The sequence below is a fragment of the Sciurus carolinensis genome, chromosome 8 (genome assembly GCF_902686445.1).
Source record: "Sciurus carolinensis chromosome 8, mSciCar1.2, whole genome shotgun sequence".
In the NCBI taxonomy this organism is placed as follows: domain Eukaryota; kingdom Metazoa; phylum Chordata; class Mammalia; order Rodentia; family Sciuridae; genus Sciurus; species Sciurus carolinensis.
In genome coordinates this window covers 43,665,122-43,684,945 of record NC_062220.1, presented here as the reverse complement: position 1 = coordinate 43,684,945, position 19,824 = coordinate 43,665,122, and positions in this window count along the sequence as shown.

Below are 19,824 nucleotides of genomic sequence, written 5' to 3'. Positions count from 1 at the left end.
CTTTAACTCCCCTCTACCTAATATAAAGTAATGCTATTTTTTCCCTATCTACCCTCTCCTTATTGTGAATTAGGTTCTGCATAGCAGAGAAAACATTCAGCCTTTGGTTTTTTGGGTTTGGCTTATTTCACTTAGCATGATGTATCACTGTAGTATGTTGATTTTAAGTCCTTTGGGTATAAACTGAGGAGTGGGATAACTGGGCCAAATGGTGGTTCCATTCCAAATTTCCTGAGGAATCTCCATACTGCTTTCCATAATGGTTACACCAATTTGCAGTCCCACCAGCAATGTATGAGTGTACCCTTTTCCCCACATCCTCGCCAACATTTATTGTTGCTTGTATTCTTGATAATTGCCATTCTGATTGGAGTGAGATGAAATCTTGGTAGACTTTTGATGGTGTTTTCTATTTCATTACTTGAAATTGTTCTGTTTAAATCATGTATGACCTCTTGATTCAGTTGAGGTAGGTCAGATGTCTCTAGAAATTTGTTTATGTCTTCAATATTTTCTATTTTATTGGAATATAAATTTTCAAAATAGTTTCTAGTTATCTTCTGTATTTCAGTTGTGTTTCCTTGTTGTATTTCCTTTTTCATCATGTATTTTAGTAATTTGGTTTTTCTCTCCTGTTCTCTTCATTAGTGTGGCTAGGGGTTTATCAATTTTATTGACTTTTTCAAAGACTCAACTTGTTGTTTTGTTAATTTTTTCAATTCTTTCTTCTGTTTCAGTTTCATTGGTTTCAGCTCTGATTTTAATTATTTCCAGTCTTCTACTGTTTTTGGTGTTGATTTATTTTTCTTTTTCTAGGACTTTGAGATGTAATGTTGGGTCATATATTTGTTGACTTTTTATTGTTTTAATAAATGAATTCAATGCAATGGACTTTCCTCTTAGTGCTGCCTCCATAGTGTCCCAGAGATTTTGGTATGTTGTATTGGTATTCTCATTTACCTCTAAGTGTTTTTTCATTTTATCCTTGATTTCTTCTACTATCAATTCATCATTCAATAGTATATTATTTATTCTCCTTGTGTTAGGGTAGTTTCTATTTTTTATTTTATCATTGATTTCTAATTTCAGTTCATTATGATCTGATAGAATGCAGGGTATTATCTCCATTTTTTGTATTTACTAAGAGTTGCTTTGTGGCACAAGATATGGTCTATTTTACAGAAGGATCCATGTGCTGCCAAGAAAAAGTGTATTCACTCATTAATGGATGAAATATTCTATATATGTCTGTTAAGTTTAAATTACTGATTGTATTATTTAGTTCTATAGTTTCTTTATTTATATTTGTTTAAGAGATCTGTCCAGTAGTGAGAGAGATGTGTTAAAGTCACCTAGTATTAATGTGCTGTGGTCTATTTGATTCTTGAAATTGAGAAGGGTTTGTTAGACATACATAGATGCTCCATTGTTTGGGGCATAAATATTTACAATCATTACATCTTGCTGATTTATAACTCCCTTCACTAGAACAAAATGACCTTCTGATTAACTTTGGCTTGAAGTCCACTTTATCTGAGTATGGAAACTCCTGCTTGTTTACAAAATCCATATGAGTGATATGTTTTTTCCCATTATTTCACCTTCAGTCTGTGGATATTGTTGGGTCTTATTTTTTAATCCAATCTGCAAGTCTATGTCTTTTGATTGATGAGTTTAGTCCATTAACATTCAAAGTTATTATTATTCTTTGTATTAAGTGCTTTGTAATAAGTGCTTTGTATTCTTGGTCATTTTGTTTTATTTCTGACTTTTAATTGATTTAATTTCCCTTTTGACTATTCCTTTAGTATAGTTCCTCCCTTTGCTGGTTTTCACTTTTTTTTTTCCTTCACTTCACCCTTGTAGAATATTTTGTTGAGAATGTTCTGTAATGCAGGCTTTCTAATTGTGGATTCTTTTAACTTTTGTTTATCATGGTAGGCTTATATTTAATCTTCAAATCTGTAACTTAATTTTTCTGGATATGAAATTCTTGGTTGGCATTAATTTTCTTTCAGAGCTTGAAATATGTTGCTTCATAACCTCCTAGCTTTGAGGGTCTGGGTTGAGAAATCAGTTAAGATCTGAATTAGTTTTCACATATGCATAATTTGCTTTTTTTCTCTCATGGCCTTTAAGATTTTGTCCTTATTCTATATTTTAGTCATTCTCATTATAATGTGTCTTGGTATAGGTCTGCTGTAATTTTGTACATTTGGGGTCCTGTAAGCCTTCTGTATTTGATTTTCCATTTCATTCTTTAGGTTTGGGAAATTTTCTGATATTATGTCATTGAAAAGATTGTGCATTTCTTTGGTTTGTATCTCTGCTCCTTCAACTATCCTGATAACTTTTAAATTTGGTCTTTTCACGTTATCCCATAATTTTTGGAAGTTCTTTTCATGGATTCTTACCCATATTCCCTAAATGGTCAATGTTTTTTTTCATTAAATATATTTTGTCTTCATTATCTGAGGTTATGTCTTCCAAATGGTCTAGTCTGTGGTGATGCTTTTTCTTGAATTTATAATTTGATTTATTGATTTCTTCATTTTGAGTATTTCTGTTTGGTTTTTTTTTTTCACAATCTTTAACTCTTTATGAAGTGATATTTCACTTCCTGTATTTTCTATATGATTTCACTCTCTATACCATCCTTTTACTTTGCAGATCAGTTTATGTACATTCTAAACTCCTTCTTGTACATTTTCTTCTACTGTGTTGTTAGTGAATTTTCTTATTGGGACACCTTGATTCATTTGGGGCACTCTGTTCCCTTGTTTTTTCATGTTGTTTGTGTGTTTTCCTTCTAGTTGTATGGATCTGAGGCAGTACGGATTCTACCCTGTAGACCTAGATTGTCCCTGAATATTTCCAGAACCTCACCTTTAAGAGGGAGACAAATATCAACAGTGCTCAGTGCAAACAATATTCAACCTCAAATCTAATAGCTCCCACCAAGGTGTCCGGTGCCTTTCACTATAAACATCAATGGTGAGTTAAATCACTGTCCACAGTAGAAAGAGAAAATTTGCCAAAAGGATTTACAATCTCAAATAGTGGACAAAGAGAGAACAGAAATAATGCAGGACATGATGTTCATGAGGGAGAAAGAGAAAAGCCAGAAACAAAAATCCACAGGAAGAATGGAAGAGGAACCAACAGAAGTTGACTGTTAAGTGGAGAAAAAGTAGAAAGGGAATTCGGGACAACAGACAAGCAAGAGGAGGAATACATATAAAGAGAAAAAAATTAAATATATAAGAATATACAGCAGAACTATAAAACACCATGCTTATATTACTGTCCTCAACAAACTGATGCATGAAAAACACCCTGCTCCACATACAGTGGAGAGAGATGCCAGAGAAGAAAAAAAAAAAAAAATAAAATAAATCTTGATAGAAAACTCTCTCTACCAGCATCCCAAAGCTTCTCAGCCCTGTCTCTGACTTCCCACAAGACTGCCTGGCCCAGACTGGTCCTGGCAGACTTAGTCACTATCCCACCAATCTGGGCTTCAGATGTCAAGAGTTTGGCCACATTACAGTTGCAAGATCTCAGTGCTACCGGAATTTGGAGAGAGACCACCAGGGATGAGCAATCCTGAGAGACAGCAACTAGCTGGTGGCCACCAGCACTCCCAGGAGGAAGACCTCAGGAGCAATCAAACCCATAGGCACCCCGACACTGAGCCTCCAGGTCCTTACTGGGGTCCCCACACAAGGGCAGCTTCACCCCAAGATGGTGGTGGCAGCAAACCCTCTGGCACCCCAAACCCCAGGCTCTGGCCAGTGTCTCAAGATGCGTGCAACCAAACCTGCAGTGTCCCTGGCAGCAGACCTCCGGGCAGTGGTGGACGTGGTATTGGCAGGGGTCAGTAGTGCAGTATGAAAGGGGTCAGCAGCAACTGCAGTCATTAGTGGCATTGGCAGCAGGTAGGGGATCAACTGTACCAGTGGCGGTGGTGGCGGCTGTGGCTGCAGCTGTGGCACCCAGAGAGAAGACTTCCAAGTGACCTTCAAGGGAGTGGCAGTGGCTTTGGCAGCAGCCGTGTTGGTGGCTGGGCAGATGGCAGCCAGGACTAAAGAAAACACCTCCAGGTGCCCAAGGCAGTGTCAACAGCAGCAGCAGCACCCAGAGAAAAGACCTCTGAGTCTGCGGCAGCAGCCTCAGGGGCAGTTGCACCCTGAGAGAAGACCTTCAAGGGATGGCAGCGGTGTCTGTGGCTGCTGGTGTCTCTTCTAAGAGGAGCACTAATCCCATCATGAGAATCCCACCCTCATGACTTCATCTAAAGCTAATCATTAATTAAAGGTCCCATCTCCAAATACTATCACTGTGGGGGCAAGGGTTTCAAGGTATGAATTATAGAGTGACATTCAGTCCATAACAGCACACATTCTTAATACACAGTTGTTTTCAGCATCCAGTTACTTCCTGGCTAATGTCCTAATTTTTGCATGTGACAGTTGGTGAATATAGAAATTCAAATAATAATGGTGACTCGCTAATTTACAGGATAAACATCCTCAATTACTGTTAATTTCCACTATCTCCTGGCTTTTTTGTGTCACCCCCTCAATATTCAAGATTCCAGGTACTACTATCTGATTGCATGAGCCTGGGTTACAGGTATGTGCCCAGGTTGTCTTTCACCATGGGAGGTGAGGTCTCGAATTCTTTACCTCTTGGGGTTTACAAGAGGATGTTTGGGTGTTGAGTAGCCAGCAAACAAACAAACAAAAACTAGTTGTTTGCTATAAAGATGTTCAGGTATTATTTTCTTCTTATTTTAAATGACACTTTGATAGTCAAATTTTCTGCTTTAGGTTAGAGTCTCAGAAGTAAACTTTTGAGGTCAAAGGCATAAAAAATGTTCAGAATGTATGATGTATAGCATCAAATTGTTTTAAAATTTTTTACCAAATTATTCCAATTCTAGCAATGTTTGAGTGATTCAATTTCACTGTGTCCTCACACCCATCAAACCAAAGTAAGACATTTTCTGTCAGCAGTTCATTGTTCTTTCTCAAAAACATCAATTCATCTTTCAATGAAACGTAACATTTCTTCATTGCTTTCTTGATTTCTTTGCTTTCTTCTCAAGGCCCTTAAGAACACATATAAGTAGCAAGAAGGGCATAGTATTACTTCTGTGGTATTCCTGTCCCAAATACATCGCCCTCCATCTGACAAAAGAATGTCAAGCTCATCCTGGGGAGTCTATAAAATAATTGGCCTTCAAAAGTGTCAAGGTCATAAAAAGACCAAAAAAGACTCAGACACTGTTCCACACTAGTGGAGATTGAAGATGACAGGACAACTAAATGCAAAGAGAGAAACTGAATAGTGTCCTGGATCAGATAGGAACTATCAGTGGGAAAACTGGTGATATTAGAATAACCTTCTAAATTAGTTGATAATACACTATCCATTTTAATTTTCTGGTTTTGATCATTTTTCTATGGTTATGTAGAATGTTACCATCAGAAGAAAGTGTATGCTACTTTTCTGTACTCTTATTGTGACTTTTCTGTAAATCTAAACACATTTCAGCATAGTTTGGGCTGGGAAATAATTCAATGATAGAGGGTTTGCCTAGCCCATATGAAGCACTGAGTTTGATCCCCAGTACCACAAACAAATGAAGCAAAGAACAAAATGTTGTGGTGCATTTATCTTGTGTCTTATTTGTATACAGTAAAAAGTAAACAATAAAAGTTAGGGTAGAGACCCTGGCATTAGTTTTATTCTTCCCTATTGTTATGGTTTACTTGTGAGGTATCTACCAAAAGCTCATGCGTGAGACAATGCAAGAAAGTTTGGAGATGAAATGATTGGGTTATAAGGGAATTAACCTAATCAGTGTATTAATCCCCTGATAGGCATTAACTAGGTGGTAGCTGTAGGCAGGTAGAGTGTGCCTGGTGGAGGTGGGTCCCTGGGGGCATGACTTTGGGGTACATATTTCATCCTTAGTGAGAAGTCTCTCTCTCTCTGCTTCCTAGTGGCCATGTGATGAGCCATTTCCTACTCCACACTCTTGATTTCCAGCCTCACCTTGAGCCCAGAGCAATGGAGTTGTCCATCTAAGGACTCAGACCTCTGAAACTGTGAGTGACAAACAGCTTTTTCTCCTCTAAAATTGTTCTTGTCAGGTCTTTTGGGCACAGCAACAAAAACAGCTGACTAAAATACCTATTTTCCCTTTCCTTACCATGGTGTACACAAAGGATGCCAACAAGATGTTATGAGTTTAGTAACTCCCCTTGTGCCCCACCTGAGACAGACATAGTCAACACTCCTGCACTGCCTTTCTGATTGAATCTATTGCCTGGCATATTGGTTTGTTTACAATTATTACACTAGGTAAAATGTGGCTACCATCTCTATGTGATAGGATATTCTGCTCTATGTAATCCTTAACTGATTTCTGTAATTTCATTTGAAACCATGTGCTTACATCATGCAATTATATTTAAAAAATATCTGCCTGGCTTTTTTTTCTAAAGTTTTCTTTAAATAATTCAAGCACTATTCCTCCATTCCTCCCTCCTTCCCTTTCCTTCCCTTCTCTTTTCCTTCCTCCATGCCTTCCTTCCTTCCTTCCTTCCTTCCTTCCTTCCTTCCTTCCTTCCTTCCTTCCTTCCTTCCCTAGGGATCAGATCCCTTCCATTGGTTTTATGACCATGTACTCTGAGCTCATTTAACTGACTATACTTTGCACTGTTTCAGTTATTTGGGGGGCAAAAAAGAATAAGAATGTATGATTCTACTCTTCAAAAAAATTTTTGAGTCTAAGGGAAGAGATAAATATAAACCTGAGAAAAAATTAGGTAATGAATAAAAGTCACAAAAATAAGATGGGTAAATTCTCTAAGAATGGGTAAATTTTTAGAGAATTGCAAATGCACTGTTTTAAGGACCAGATTATTTGGGAAGATCATCTGGAAAAACTACATTTCCTATATTTGTGTAATGTGAGATTGTCTGGGTCTCACCAATGTTTGAATATAAACACAGATCATATTATTATTAACAGATGTTATTAATGGTCACACAAATTTAACTTCACCTACTCTTTTAGTACTTGGACCTATTCTTTAGTGCAGAAGTCAGAGGTGTTGAGCATGAACCTGTAAATAATCATGCCCAGCCTTTGCTTTGGGCCTTTTATTGATTTCTGCTACATATGAAGATATTTGAGGTGGTAGGTCCCTGCTGCCATTGCTACCCATGCCCTCAGTAGGAGAGCTGATGACCAAACCAAGGTTCATCTCTTCCTGCTGCTTGCTGGGATCTCATGGTGTCTGAGTTACACTAAGGTTTGTTTAGCAGTAAAGAATGAACTCTAGTCCCCGCTCTGTATCCCACATTGACATCTAGACAACAAGTAGCACTTTGTGCCCCTGAATTTCACAGATTCCTAGGAAAACCTGCTCCTTACCATTTGAGGAGCTTATACCTCAAGTGAGAATCTGTGGAACTGGATAAGAGAAATATTCAAGGGAGATACCATGGGTTTCTCCCCATGACATCCGTGCCAAAAGCAAAAACAAAAACAAACAACTCTTACGAAAATTTACTCTTGGAAGAACTGTTGAGACAGTCAAACCAGTGTAGATATTGCTAGATTTTTTGGAGAGAGTGCAAGATGCCCTGTTACTACCTCCTATGTTTTACTTAGTATTATCATTTTTTGTAGGGCAAAACACTTCTGCTAGCAAATATTGGGAATATCTTGTAAGTTTCTGCTTTATGTATGGTGTCATGGAAGACAGCAATGGATGAAGATGCTGTCCAGATTCAGTAATGGGAAAGATTTTCACTTCGAGGTGTTCTTTAGAACCTCATTTTTTACTCAAAATAATAGTTCATCCTTGTATTGTGATTATTTTCCTTAAATCTGTGTCCAAGGTTTGCTTTATCTTTCAAGGGCCTTTATAAAATCCACCCCCAGATCACTTTCTCCTCTATGGAGAAAGTCTTACTCTATTGTGTTTCTCCTTGTTTATTATCTTTCTCTCTTTTTCTACCCAAGATTGCTTGGGGCAGCTCCTTGGTGTTTCCCAGAAAATTAATAAAAGTTCCTTCTGAAGCATACTTGTTCATGTTGTTGTTGTTGACCATTAATCATTTATTATCCAAAGAGCTGAACACACTTCCCGTGTGGAGTACTCACATGTGCTTTTTCTGATATAGCATGTTCATTTGTTCCACTGATGACTGAGGGTAGCTCCTGATTCCCTCGCCTGTCTCCTGGCATGGACCTGCATAGCATTGAAAGTGATCATGGTGCTTACTTTTCCTTTCTGCTCAGAAGAACATCCTTAGAACAATATGCAGGAATGAAAAGTCTAGAAAATATTTGCATGCCCATGAACATATTTATCACTTTCAGACAGTTGGTCAGGATAGGGTTTGCTGTCTGCAGTTCAATGAAGTGTATGACAGCTTTTCTACAAACTATGGTTCATAGATCACCTGTATCAGAGGTTGTAGGAGAGCTTGTAAAAGTGCATGTTCATTTGCTCCTTTCATACCCACCACTAAATCAGAATCATTGAATTCATAAAGAATTATTTGCATGTCTTCACCATCTTCATTCTTTTCTTATGCATAATTGAAAGTTTTCCTGATTATATTATTGAAAACCAGAAACAACATTTTCTTAAAATTTGAACATTATGTGTGATGAGAATTTATTGGCAGATCTGTTCTTTTCTAGACTTGGAGCCAGCATTGGAGAACTCGTAAGAAAGTTTTTAGCAAACTCTTGTTATGAAAACAAAGAACCTGTATTTTTAATAGGCCTTACTATGTTTTGATTTTTCCCCCCTCTGGCCATAGTACTTTCACTCTATGATTGACTTTTCTGGATTTATTTTTATACTCATTTTTACATCTTTACTTCAAGGCAAGAATAATGATTCTTTCTACAAACATCACTATACTGAGAATCTATTTTGATCTAGACACTGATACAAAGAATAGTCACAGTCCTAGCTTTGTAGGAGTTACCACCATGAAGGGAAAGCTAGGCAATCAATCACAGGCCAGATGGTGAGGGGCTGTATTGGAGGAAGGCATACTGAGTCAGCTCAGCTTGGGGGATCAGGCAGGACTTCCTGGAAGTACTAATACTTGATTAGTTATCAAATGTGTCTGTGGGATTGTGGATTCTGCTTCTTACGTGCCTACACGAGGACTACACTCTCTTTATGTTGGTTTGATCTACTTAAGCCATTTTATCTATACAATATTCAGTTCTACTAGTTAAATCCCTCTTGTTTCACATATCCGTTTCCACCTTTTTAATCTTGTGTTAATCAGCTTTCTATCACTGTGACAAAATACCTGAGAAAATCAGGTATAGGGGAAATATTTATTTTAGTTCACAATTTTAGTCCATGTTTGGCTGGCTCCATTGCTTTTAGGTCTGTGGTGAGACAGAATCATCATGATGGGAGTGTGTGGTGGAGGAGGCTATTCACCTCATGACAGCTGGGAACAGAGATAGAGGTGGAGAGACAGAGACAGAGGTAGAGAGAGAAGAGAGAGAGAGAGAAAAGAGAGAAAGTGTCCAGAAACAAAATATATGCTTCATGGACATACCCACTGGAACCCACTTCTTCCAACTAAGTTCCACATGCTAAGTTTCCACCACCTCCCAATAGTGCCACCAGCTACAGATAGAGACTTCAGTACTTGAGCTTTGGGTGTATATCAACATCTAAATTATAACACACACAATCCCCTCATTTTTCTTTTCTTTTTTTTTAAGAAAAAGTTTTCTGGGAACCAAAACTCTCATTTCCACTGACCTTGACCAGTCAGATTCTCCCATGTTTCCATTGCTTATTTCCTTTGCTTTCCATCTCCTGCTCTTCTCCATTGTTCTTATTGGACTTGGAATGAGTTAATACATGTGTTCCTTCAGGATCCTTGCATTTCTTACCACAAGCAGTAGTCCCCATCAATAACTGAAATGGTCATTCTGACACTAAATAACACTGAATGAGGAAATGTGATTGACAAAAACATGCACAGTGATTTCTCTCCAGCCTTCAGAGAACCAGGAGCATGTTGTTTACCCCATCCTTCTCCTGCCACAGGTCCATCCTATACCAAGTTCTCCCAGTCCATCTATTTGCTGCCTCGTTTGGAGGAGTGAAGGGGCAATATTACCGGCCCTTCAGGATGACTTTAAGGAATTTGACCATAGAGTATCTATTGTACTCTGTGATCTCTGGATCACATATCTTGGAGGATTTAAGATAACAGTAATATTAGGTCACCTCTGGGTCAGTTGCTGCCTTCTCCAGGCTATTCTTGTCCTAATGTCAAACAATCTTCTAGTTGGGGACTTCTCATCCCTTGTTTCTTGTTTAGAATCAATACACATTCTTCTTTCCTTCTCATTCTTTTCACCAAGCAGACTTCATGGTAGGGAAAAGTCATAGTACTTAAACATTAATTATTTGGGTAAATCTGCATTAAGGAAAGATTCAATATGTGATCAGAAAGGGGTCCTCAAGAGTATACTGTTTGAGATACTTTTTGTGCACTACTTTGTATCCCCTGAACTATTTCAGTGACTGCTTTCATACATCTTTCAGGTAGCCTTCTTCATGTGTTGTATGTTATCACCTCATCTCAGGTGTCTGCATATATTTTGACTTTTCTAGTTCCAAGAGCATGATTTCCGTGCATGTGCTATCTAAAAGTGCACTTGATCAATGAGTAATGTGTCTCTCCTTTTTTTCTTCTGGGTGGACAGTTCTGACATTCCCTAAGGCTATTCAAGTTACCTTAACAAGACTGAGCAAACTCATATGATGACATCATGACCTTTTTAGCACATATGCTTAATAATGTATTTTTCTTTTTCCAGTCTTGGAATTTTGGGACCGTGATTGAAGCACAAGGAACACATTGTGTTCTTCATTGCTTCTTCCTTTTCACTTATTTCTTTTTTTCTTTTACTCAACAAATATTCATTGAGAAGTTACTATGTGATAAGACTCATTCTATAAGTTCAGAATATATTAGTCAGTAAAACAGACAAAAATTCCTGTCTTTGTGAAGCGTTTTTTCTAGTGGGAAAGAGACACACTAAACAGTAGATCAGTATGTCATAAGTAAATTGAATAGACTTCTAGAATGTGATAACAGCTATGAGAAGAAAAATAAAAATTAAGGAGGGTACAGGAGAATCAAGCACTCCAGGGACTGAAAATGAATTGCAAATTTAAATGAAATGGTCAGGGAGCACTTATGCAGAAGATAACATTTGACGAAAGACTTGAGGAAAAGGAGGAAGTTGTCCCATGCAGATAATTGGAAAACTCCCATCAGAGGCAACAATGATGCGTACAGCTATCAGGTTAGAGTAGGTATGCCATGTTCATAAACACCAAGAGTGAACTTGTGTGCCCTAGCTTCTTTTTTTTTTCCTATTAACTTCTTACCTGAAAGCAGGTACAAATGTCACACAATGGATTGGTGTCTGGCTGTTTGTAGCTCTGGCATTGTCTTCCATGGACATCTCATTTTTTCATATTTTCCTGCTCTTCTCTTCTCCACATACTCTTAATTAAATCTTGCCTCTTCTTTAGAGCTAGTCTTGGGTGTATTCTTCCAAAAATGCAGATGGAGCAAACATTTTTCCTTTTCATTTTGTCAGACAAGAGAGAGAAGGAATATTCCAACTATTCAAATGAGACACTAAAGCACATGGATGATTGGACTAAGAGAGAAGGAACTTTAAGTTTCCTGTGCTATGTATTAAAAACACAGCCTAGAATATCACACACTTTGGAATGGCTACTATTAAAAAATAAAAAAAACAGGAAAAAAGTATTTGTGATGATATGAAGAAATTATTGTCTTTGTACCCTTTGTGCAGAAATGTAAAACGATGTAGCTGCTATAGAAAACATCATGGTCATTCTTCAAATATCAAAAGTGTAATTACTGCAAGATCTGGCAATTCAACTTCTAGGTATTTACTCAGAATAATTGAGAGCAGGATCTCAAAAAGATATTTGTATACCCATGTTCATCACAGCAAGTTTCATGACAGTCAAAAGGTAGGAGTAATCCAAGTGTTCATTGATGGATGAGTGAATAAACAAAATGTATATATATATGATGAAATATTATTAAGCCTTAAGAAGGAAAGAAATTCTAATATATGTGTCAGCATGGGTGAAACTTGAGAACACAAAAATATTCTAAGTGAAATAAATTAGTTTAACAGAAAGAAAATTGGTATTATTTCATGTATATGTAGAACCTGGAGTGGTTCAATTCATAGAACCATAAAGCAGAAGGGTAATACAGAAAGCAAGGAGCTGAGGGAGGAAGGAATGGGGATTTGTTTAATGGGCATGGAATTTCAGTTTATCAAGATGAAAATCTTTCTGAAGATTGATTTACAACATTGTGAATGTATTTAACTACTAAACTGAACACTTAAAAATGGTTAAGGTAATATTTTTATGTTATGTATATTTTGCCACAATTTAAAGAAATCTCATATCACCATTAAGTTTTCAAAAGGCTTTAGTAATCAGTATAGAGCTGGAACTTTGAGATTCAGCAGACTGGAGGAGTCACATATCGATGACCCTGTCATCAATTTGCTTATATAAAATATAGATTGCTTTGAGGGTTTGTTTAGCCACCCCGGAACTGTGTGAAGGTGGAGAGGGGAGAGAGGAAAAATCAAGGTTCCTTATGGGCCAGTGACCCAGATTTCTCCTGGCATTTTCAGACTAGGATGAATTCTGTTGGGGCATGTCATGGAAAGTTCTTTGTGGGCAGCCCTCCATTGGCATGAACTCAACTACTATGTTTAACTATAAAACTCCAATAAAATAAAAGAAAGTATTACCTGTTAACTTCTGTGAAACAATATTAAATACTCCTATGTGAGCAAACTAAAACCAAAAATTAACCATAGAACTACCAAAAACAAAAACAAAACCAGAATAGGAATTAGACTTCATCTCTTAGAAGGAAGAGTTAAAATTGGCACAGCAATTATAGTAATTAATACATATTTTGGGGCAATTCGTAGAGGACTCATGCTTCTCACTAAAGTTCCAGCATTCAAAACTGGATCTTATTTTCAGCAATTATTATTCCAATATTAAAATGGTGATTTTCTATTTCAGGCAGTCCTCCTTGGCTTCACTCACAGTGAGCAACCACACAAAGATTTGCCCTTTTGTCTCCCCTTCTTCCATTACTCCCTCCCACTTCCTCCCCACTCCCTTTCCTTTCTCCTTCCTCCCTCTCTCTCTTTCTTTCCTTATTTTCTGATACCACAAGCTTATCCTGTATTTCTTTTGCCTGGCCCTTGATGCAGTCATTTCTTAAAGTGCAGTCCCTTTCACTAGGGAATGGCATTTAGAAACCAAGATCTGGGTGCTAATTATGCAAATTTGTTTCAATAAAGGATATGTAGAAATTAAGGCTCTGAAAACATGTTCACTTAAAACACATATTGTCCTGGAAATTCTTAAGTACAGAACATTAGCTATTAAAAAGCTTAAAGATGGAATGTGTGTAATATAATCTCACTACTTGAAAAACGAGTTCTATGAAATGCCACAAGAGTGACTATGTGTTTATCACCCTTGGTCTATGTGTGATAGCTACTCTGTTTTATTAAAAATTAGTCCCATGGCAGGTGGAAGTTGGTGAGGAAAAATGATGCCTACTAACAAAATGCTATGAATTTACCCCATTTCCGTTCTTCACAAGCTTCCCTAAAGCTAATCAAACTTGAGTCTTCAATTAACTAGGTTACATTTCATTTCTGGAATGCATGTTGTACCCTTTCATGTCTGTCACAATGGCTTTGGGTAGATATTAAAATTTTTGCATTTTTTTGCTTGGTATTCTTACATTTCCCCTTTTCTTCCACATATGTTGCACTAGCAATTTCCTGCTTCATTGCTTCTCCCTATAAAATAAGCTGTAAGATTTCATAGTCTTATAGCAGAATTGAGTAAGAACACTCCCAATTCTCTCTGTACTCTTTGTATAAAAATCAGTCTTCTATTTCTTGCCCGGTGTCTGCCTTAGCACTTTCACTCAGACTTTGAGGATATTTAAATGGCAGCAAAGGAATCCAAGAAAACCACCCCATCAGCTAGGCTTCCTTGTAACTCCTCTCAACTCCACACTGACAATACAAACTTCTGCTCTATGTGCAGGAAGTGTCTGAGATCAGTGTCAGAAATGGACACACATATAGTAACTGAGGATCTGGGCTGCACTTAAATTTTTTCAGTTTCATATTGTGGACTTGAAGGAACATTTTGGCCTTGAAAGTGGGTACCATGGTCAATTTTTAAGGCTTTCTTTTTTTTTTTTTAGCATTTTAGCATGCCTTATTAGTAATTGAACATCTCAGAAAGAGATAAGGTCATTCAATTTTTATCCAACATTGAGCACAAGCTGAATGGCATTTGGTTTAATGTGTTCAGCAAGTGCATGCTTTGCCTAACACTACCAAATTTATGCATGTGCTCCGAAATCTATTTAAGTAGTTTCTAACCTCTTTGAACATAATGGAAACTTTTTAAGGTTCCATGATCTCTAAAATACTTATAATATTATATTTTTTAGAATCTTCTGAGAAAGCAATGATAAAAGTCTTTATGAATTCAGTAATGCTTGAAATAAATTTATATTTTCACAATATGTTCCTGTACTGAAAAAATAGTGTTTATTGTCTATGGAATATGTAATATCCATTCAATCTACAAATAACTCTTGGTTAACATGCAGATTCAAGAACTCCTCACAGTAAAGTGTGGTGCCAGGCTCAGAGCACCATAGCCAGGTAACTACAGATACAAACAGTAGTTGATTTATATCACTGGTCTTATCAGGAGCTCTTAATTAAGAGGTATAAACAAACCAAGATTAGGCCTTAGGGGCAGAAGCATATTCCCCCAACGATTTATGAATAAGAACAATACTTTACAGTATCAATAGACACACACCTTTTAAATTGTTGAATTGTAGACCTTAGCTCTTTTTTTAAAATCATTTAATACCCTGAAGTAGGGGTTTGAGTAAATTAAATTGTAGTTGGTTGGTCATGATAAGAACAAGGCTCAATTCTAATGACAATTTGTAGGGCAGAGATTGCTTTTAAACAATAATCTTAAAACATGGCAGTAAAATAACCATTCTACTAATATTGGGGAGAATTAAATTAGAACAACTGCCTATGATAGCAATTTGGCACTGTGTATTGAAAACTTTAGATTGGTCCAGTAATTCCATTTGTTAAAGATATAAAGGGAAGTCCAGCAATTTTTCTGTTGGTAAAGAATGTGAAGTTATTTACATTTCTAACAATAGAGGCATAGTTAAGTGAATTATGGTCTACTGAGTGGATGAAACATTAGTCATTAGAAATTATATTTACAAAGACTTCATTAGGTATAGAATGCACATGTTATTTAAGAAACATAGTGTAGCAAATTGGATATATTGTATAATAGAATTGTATAAATACATTTCCATATTTTTATAATTTACATTAATATATTTATAATTAAAACTCACTATATTTATTTATTTCAAACTATATATTACAAGGTTGTTTCCCCTGTTTTATATTATTGTAAATGGATATGTAAAATAGCAAGATTTTGGTTTTCTAAACAGTCCACTTCTAGGACTTGGTAGGTATGTGACCTTGAGTAAGTAGTTTAAATGGCCTATGTAGATGTCTCCTTATCTATATAATGGACGGGCAAAGACAGAGTATAATAACATCTATGTAAAGAACCAAATGAAAAACATAGTGCATATATGGTTAATAATTCAGAAACTTTTATTCATACTGGAGTTGAACAATGCATAAATGGATGGTGGGTAATGGGAGCCAGGTTTCTTACTATTGGAGAATGAAGTTACAGATAAACAAGGAGGAAACAAAGAATGAAACATACAATATTAACTGAGAGATGGAAACATCAGTGTACAGCCATGTTTAACTTATATTAAGATGAACATAAACAGAAATAATTATAGATATGTAAAACTCATATACATGGATGAGTGTACAGACACTATATTTTATATCATTTGCTGAGAAGATTTAGAAGCTGACACCCCAACACATATCCAAAATGGTGATCTGGAGTAGAGACCAAAAGGAATTGGGGGAGTGATCCTTTAAGCTATTTAGAAGTGCATTCTAGCCAGAGGGAACTGCAAAGACCCCAATGCTCTGACAGAGAGTATCCCTGGATTTGAAGAATAGCAAGAAGTCAACGTAGGGGGAGAAGAGAAACTGAAGGATGGGTCGAATGAAGGAGGTGACATCAAAGAGGAGAGGAGAGGGGAGGTGCACCAGTGTTTCCTGGGACCATTTTACTTTTTTAAAATGGTGCATTATAGTTATATATAATAGTAGGGGTTCATTTTGACATACTCATAAATGCATATAATGATTTCAACTCTAGGTAGAAGATAAGGAGCAGAAGAGTCAGTTGATGGGACTGTGCAGCATTGCTTTGACTGCTGCTTTGAAACTGAAGAAGAATCAGAGTAGAAGCAGGAAGAGAAGTCAGTAGGCTATTGCAAAGATCCAGGAAGCAGATAATGGTGACTCAGGCCACAGTCACCTTTGCTTCAAGAAGCAAAGCAGGTCTGCAGCCCCCGTTGGATATCACCAGGAGATGTCTGACAAACAGAGATTCTAGTCACAGAGCCTGATACTTCAGGCTGGGGTAACGCAAGGCAGTACTTTCCTTCCAAAGATCTAAGCTCTTTTGAAGAGTCTCTGAGTTCTATCAGGAAATTTGGACATCTCTGACAAATGAATTGATAATAAAAAGATTATTGGAGGAGCGAGTTAAGTCCCATATGCGGTGCTCCTTGACTTTTTTTGAGGGGTGGGGAAACGGGCAGAGAGTCAGAGCAGGAATGTCTTAAATATCTGGTTGAAGTTATGGAGACCCTTTCCAGAAATGGAACAAGACCTATACACAAATTCACATTGTGCATACATTTTCAAAGTGTTTATAATCTTTGCCTCTAGAATTAAATATTAGGAATTCACTCCTTTGTTGGGTGTAGTGATACATGCCTTTCATCCCAGCTGCTCAGGAAGCTGAGGCAGGATGATTGAAAGTTCCAGCCAGGCTGGGAAATTTAGCAATACTCTGTCTCAAAATAAAAAATTAAAAAAACTAGGGATGTAGCTCAGTGATAGGGTGTCCCGGGGTTCAATTCTCAGTACAGAAAAAAAAATCCATTCCTTTGATATTATCTAAATTAGACCATTGACCTTAGAGTTGAGAATTTGAAGGTCAACAAGAAGATAACACTTCACCAAGTGAAGGCGGATATAGTCAGGTACCTGTGAATTTTGCTGTAACCTCTAAGCCACACTGAGCAAGTCGCCTATATACATAAATGTGGACTGATCCTTTGCATATGTGTTAGTGAGAATGAATATTTATTCATAGCATTTTCAATATGCTAAATCCTTAATTTTTAAGATCATATTATACTGTGTAGTAACTTCTGATAAGCTTACTGTTTATTTTTTGAACACTAAAATAAAGAATTATTCTAACCTAAATGTATCTTCTACTGTTTTGAAACAAAATGACATATTTAGTAATATATTTTAAAAATGTATTAGTGTTAAAAATATTCTGTTTTCTTGTATAAAAGTAAATAACCAAATATCCTGTTTCAAATATTTATTTGAAAATCTAGTACAAGGTGACATCATAATTCTCCTTGTTACAGTCATGCTCCCATTCACATTTTATAAATGAATAAATTGAAGCAGTTTTAGAGGGGACCTAGATTCTTCTCCATTCACTGTCTTGGCTTGAAATGGGGGGTTGGAGAGAAGGCCATTCAGGCCTAAATGATGGGTTTTCTCCTTTCTCCTTTATTATCTGACTAGAGTTGCAGAGCTTGGTTGGCTTTTTCCATGAGCAGACTAAGCTACTTCATTCCTCTGGGGTATATCTGCATTGGTAAGATCCAGACTGCAATTCTTTGCCTTAGACAATGGTCTTTTATCAGACCCAATTCTAACATTTCTTATCTGTAGGTGAAGCAGTTTTTCTGGTTGTTGGATTACTTTGATAAAGAGATTTGAAAAAGAGAACAAGAATAACCAAATTTTTCCTGGAGTCACATCTCATTGTCGTGTGTGCTTGATAGTGTACTTAGGATGTAGTTAGGGTGGTGGTATGCTGGGACACACCTATAACATTTGACAGTTGGAGTTCATCAATTTTTAATAATACCTTTCCTTCATATGACAACATTATTTTATCAGTTATCATCAAGTAAAAATAAGAGTTCTACAGCTTTTTTCCATAGGGATGTTGCCTAAATCCTTATCCTTAAATGGCTCCATGCCTAGTCATTGGTTTAGAGACTTCTAGAGGCCTGATGCTGATTATACTATAACAAAATTTTACCTCAAGAATCTGTCACATCAACCTCTAGTGAATATTTCATGTGATGTACCAAACACTGAAAAGAATAGAACTAGGATTTTATTAAGCCTATAGAATAGAATGATAGACTATATGAACAGTGTTGTACTTACCTGTACTAAATATTACTTAATAATTGTCTATACAAATGGCATGATTTGATCTGAGATGCACTTTCGTAATTTGGTAGTGAAGTCATGGGAGAGTAACTTTGATTCACCTTAAACTTCCTTTGTGACACTTATTTATAACAATAAAATCTGAGAATTTATTCAACCAATTTTATTTGTCAGATCATAAAAATTGGGTATTCAACAATCACCATTATTTCCATGTTTCTTTGGCTGTTTTTTGTGAACTCAGCTTTTATGTGTCTGGACTGTCTACTATGGCATGCCCAGATGAATAAAATAAGAAGTGACCCAACTTTATAGTTGCGCCCATTTGTCAGGAAACAGTGGCCATTAGGTGTTTTTTAACCTGGGAAGGAACCTGAGTATGCAAAATACTTCTATTTAACAAAAACAAGAAGAATCTTTCAGCAATTCAAAAGTATTACAAAAATAATAAAAATATCTTGAATATAATATATATAAATCAGGTTTTGATGTCTTCCTGCTTCTCTTCATCTAGTATAAAAAACTATCTTTGTAAGAAATTGTTAATTTGGTTTAATAGGTGAGCTGGACTATAGCAGTATGTGAAGAACACTAGGTGGCGCTACAGGACTGCAATAATTGACCACAATTAGAGCTCTTTACAAATCACATCATTGTCGGAATCAAGAAGAGTGTGAAATTTTACATTAAAAATGATGCAAATGATCAGATTTCTTTTTCTTCTGACTATGGCTTTGCTCATTAGAAATCCAAGTGTAGTTTTATCGTGAGTGAAACAGTTTATGTGATGCTAACTAGGCAATAACTTTTCAAAAACAAATTATGCAAAGGAAAGAGCATTCCTTTGTTTGGATTTTCCCATTTTCAAATTTTGTTGATCTTCAAAGTAATATTCTTAGTTTGGTTAGCACTCATCAACTCACTGTAAACCATCCACAGGGAAATAGGTTTGATAGTCAGTCCTCCAGTGACTATTTCCTTATTTTGTGCAGTTTTTTTTTTTTTTTAAGGGTCACTGTAAATCTTGGTACATAGCAGAGTATATGATGAAAGGTGAAGGCTGTTCCTTCATCCTCCATTTGCTCACGTTGTAAAAAAGAATGAAAAATGTCTGCTGCATAAGCTGATCTTTTTCATGCCTCATCTTTACTGCTCAACGGGAAAATTCATCTAATAATCACTTCATCATTTCATTGAGG